General features: G+C 37.5%; 1 protein-coding gene across 4 annotated transcripts in view; it reads left to right on the top strand.

Annotated features, from left to right (window-relative positions):
- The window catches only part of LOC117183132 (pseudouridine-metabolizing bifunctional protein C1861.05), a 442,705-nt gene that overhangs the window by 202,779 nt on the left and 235,625 nt on the right, over nt 1-4,301 (top strand). The gene's annotated exons all lie outside the window — the stretch shown is intronic.

Raw genomic sequence — 4,301 nt, 5'->3', positions numbered from 1 at the left:
AGATTTAAATTAAAAAGTTTTTTGGTATATTTCACTGTTTCCCTTAAGACAGATTTTTGTTCCTTAACTTTTTTTGTATATGAAAAAAATATTATTCTATATAACTAAACTTTTATTGACAATCTATAAACATTTATATTCAGTGCGGATTATATTTAATTAGTACTTAGCATCCGTAAATTTGAAACATGAAGCTCTTATTTTAACATCCACCTATAGTCCTAAGAAAGTATGGCCATACATGTATTCATTTAGAATACTGATTTTTATTTATTGCTTACTTTGCAATGAACATAAGAAGCATTAAAAGACCGAAACTGCAGAGTTCTCATCTGAACGTACATGACACAGGAAATCAGATAAATATAACACGACAATCTGTTGTTGAGTTTTAACCAAACTTTTGATTTATTTCTTATTGTCTGCCCCTACCCCCTTAAGTAGAAGGCACAAAAACTATTGAAAATTGCAACGTTATACATTTAGGGACTCGAGAGACGGAAAATCAGACACAAAAATGGCAATTAACAAATTATACATTTGAAAACCAGTGATACTACAGGCAGATAATTGAAATTAGCAATCTGTTTTTAAATTTTGTCTAAAAATTATATTATATTTTTATATTCTTTATCCTCTTCATTTTTGAGCGTAAGACACAACATAAATTTAAATACGTTCAGATGAGAACTCGGCAATAACGCTCTTTTAATGTTTCTCATGCTCTTTAAAAAATTAAGCAATACATAAAAATCAGTATTCTAAGTGAATAAGTGTAATGCAGTAATGTCTTGGAACTGTAAGTAGATGTTAAAATAAGAATTTCAAATTTACGCTTGCTAGGCACTAATTAAAGATAATACGCATTGAATATAAATGTTTAAAGAGTGTTATTATGGTTTATTTATATAAAACAATAATTATTTTTTTTATATAGAAAAAATTCGATGCACAAAAATCTGTCTTAAGGGAAAAAATTAAATGTACAAAAAGCTTTTTCTATACTAAATTACTGAAGAAGACCCATATAAGGAGCCGAAACTTCTAAAGGAAATTGAAATCTTCTTTGTCATATACGGACCTCAAAGGAACAAAATAGAAACCTAGTATCAGTACTGAGGGTCGCAAAAAGCCACGAACAAGTTGTATTATAGGAAACAATATAGATATTTGTCAGTTTTTTCTTGATTCCGATAGATCTGTCCATTCTGTTTTGAAGACCCTCGAAAAATTTCAACAGCTTTCAAAATTGACAACATAAAAACACAGGAATAAAAGATTTTTCTTCAAACTTTTTCCTTTTAAAATTTTGATATTTGCATACAGTATCAATATTTTACAGTTTTAAATTACCTGATGTATGGAAATTTGGATTTTTTCGCTAGCGACTCGTGGGAATAACAATGATAACACGAAACATAGTTGTAGTAAGCCCGGTTCATAACAATCGAACGCACAGGGCTCCCGACAATGGGTCGGACATCAATGTCGACTACTCTAGAGTTGCGCGAGCCAATCAAGACTGAATCAACGTGATGCACTGACAAAACCTCAATACTTTTGTGTGGACATGGCTGAATGCTCTGGGTTGCGAGAAACATTCAAAACTCTCGTATTTTTCGCATCAACATCTGCGAAAGCGTGCCAAGGCACTCGTGAAGATTTTTCCGAAGAATCTGACCTCTGGACTATTAATTGTAGTGTGTTTAATGCTTCAAGAACGTTGGCGAATGTAAACCGTAAAACAAAATCGAAGGCTGATTATAATATCAAAAGACGAGTGCATAAACTTAGCCCCAAGATAGGCTGGACAAGACAGTACGCGTCCCGTATTCAGAGTGTGAGTGTCTTCATAACATCTGGTAGGAATTTCACTGATAGGGTAAGACAATTCGCACGCGAACTGCAGGTCCGAGACATAGTGGGACCAAATCGCGAAAAGCTAGCCAAAAGTATAAACTGTTCATAAAATGTGTTGAATTCTGTTACTCACGGATTTTTGGGGTCGCTGATTTCGAACCCGATGTCAAAAATTCAAAAAACAGAATGACAGACCCAACATAACGTGCCATGGGATTGCGCCACCGCAGCTAGCCTTAGCCATGTCGCAGAATAAACAAAGACTTTTTTCAGTGCTTGACACATATTCGCAGTCGAATGTTGTCCCAGCAGCTATTATGCGCAAGATTCTTCGCACTCGACTGCTAAATTCGAAGTGGTAGTTTAGGGAAGCTTTCGATACATTTGTTTTTAGTTCCCGGAATTCTATGGTCCCAACGATCCTCTAATGGAATACATTCAAGGAATCGTAAAGACAAAAAATATTTTTTTGGGGTTGTGACAAGCTTTTTCGGATTGGTACGCATTGGTCATGACCAGGCTCACCAAGCCTCAGTGTATTTTCATGGGACAAAGTTTTGGGTACGAAGTGTCAGTAAATGTGCGCTGAAGGTGGCAGTTGGCGTTACCACAAACGTGAATGTTGTCCGTGATAAGCACTGAACGTATGTGCAGTTCGCGTGGTTTATTGGATTTTTCCGGTATGTATCTTTAGGTTATTATTTAAAATTACCTAAAAATAATAATTTGTATAGGATAAAATACTATTTGAGACTATCAGAAAATTACATTGAAGCTTGGGGCGCCTGGGCATGACACATTCAACAAGTTAAAGCTGCTGGCTGTCAGGTAGCATGGTGTTGGCAGAATACAGGTACTATCTGACTTTAGACAAAGTTTAGATTTAGTTTAAATTAATAGTTCTTCCCTGACCCATTTCATCCCTCTTAAGACTCTGTAGTTACTGTCTACTACCCGCCCAAACCAGAAGAGTTCGAAGCATTTTTTAGAGAAGTCTACGAAGTCCAGCATCCACTGAAAGAAAACGTTGAGACACGTAGAGAAATAGAGTTCAAAATGTATTAAAAGGCATGCAGAACTATTCGGCTTGGGGACCAGATAGTATCAAAACCTTCTGACGGAAGAAGTTCCCTTCAAAACCCACCAGCATCTATCGCGCATTTTCACCTCATATCCTCTCGAAGGTCCGAAGCTTGTCTGACCCAAAGAATTAGACAATCGGACCTGTGTGTCAAGAGATATTTAAACAACGCGGTTCAAAAAAAGGTGTAGCAGGATTTCGAGAAAACCTGCTTATCAATACATGTGTCTGCATATGCGCAGCATCCTACCAGCGCTACCTATCGATGGTCTGAATTGGCTAAAGGAAAGCTTTCAATGCAACCACCCAAATACTCATCATCTCTCTGTTAAAAAGCTTAAAGGTTCGTCTGCACATCAGAGAGGTGTATTTCAGGGCGTCACCATGAGCCTTTTCCTCTGGTGTCTAACATTATTGTTACTATCTAGCGCACTTCGCCATTCCGAAGGGTACTTCCGCGGCAAAACTGGAAATCGAAAACAGAAGGTCACTCATGTATTTTATATGGATGATCCTAAGATTTATGCTAATAAAAATGCAACTAAATCTATGTCTAGAGATTTTGAAGAAGTACACTCAAGTGATTGGAATGGACTTTGCGTTTAAAAGTGCGCCAAGATTAATTTGGAGCAAAGAAAATTTAATGGCATTCCAGAAGACCCTGATCTCATCGATAGAAGCGCTATACGGCACCTTGGCACTCGAGATACCTATGCATACCTGGGCATGCCACAAAGTCACATGCAGAACGCAACATCGATTAAAAATGTTCTCCGATGTAAATACAAACGTCTTATCTGACAGATTTGGTCTTCCAAACATTCAGCGAAGAACAAAGTATCTGCAACGAATATGCTTGCCAATCCGGTAGCACTCTATTCATTTGGAGTGGTTTTATGAATGAAGGAAGAGCTTGATATCGGGTTACGAAAAGTTATGCACATAATCAAAAGCATACACCTTAAGTCGTCTGTTCCGCGATTTTATATTTTAAGCCGTCAAGGTGGTCGTGAAATACTTCATCTTTTATGGACACATACTATCTAGTTGTTCAACTCAATCGGGAACGACGTAAATTTAAAAGACACATTGCAGCACTAAGATTGCTTTAGTACAGTCTCTTTTACTTTCATGGCATTAGCCCTAATATCGCTCCGCCAAACGCTCCTAGGGAAATAGAGTCATTTGTCGAACATCAGAACTGCCGCATATGCTGGAACTTCATATCTTCTCTACAATTGCTTCTGTCGTTCACTCGAGGCCTGACATAGTTCTCCTTGACTCATCCCGTTCTCAGCCTTCTTGGAACTGCTGGTTCGCGCAGTTTCATAGGGGAGCAGGGAGAGAGCGGTTGTGACAT

The sequence above is a fragment of the Belonocnema kinseyi genome, chromosome 2 (genome assembly GCF_010883055.1).
Source record: "Belonocnema kinseyi isolate 2016_QV_RU_SX_M_011 chromosome 2, B_treatae_v1, whole genome shotgun sequence".
NCBI classification, from domain to species: domain Eukaryota; kingdom Metazoa; phylum Arthropoda; class Insecta; order Hymenoptera; family Cynipidae; genus Belonocnema; species Belonocnema kinseyi.
This window is presented reverse-complemented; position numbering and strand designations above follow the sequence as displayed.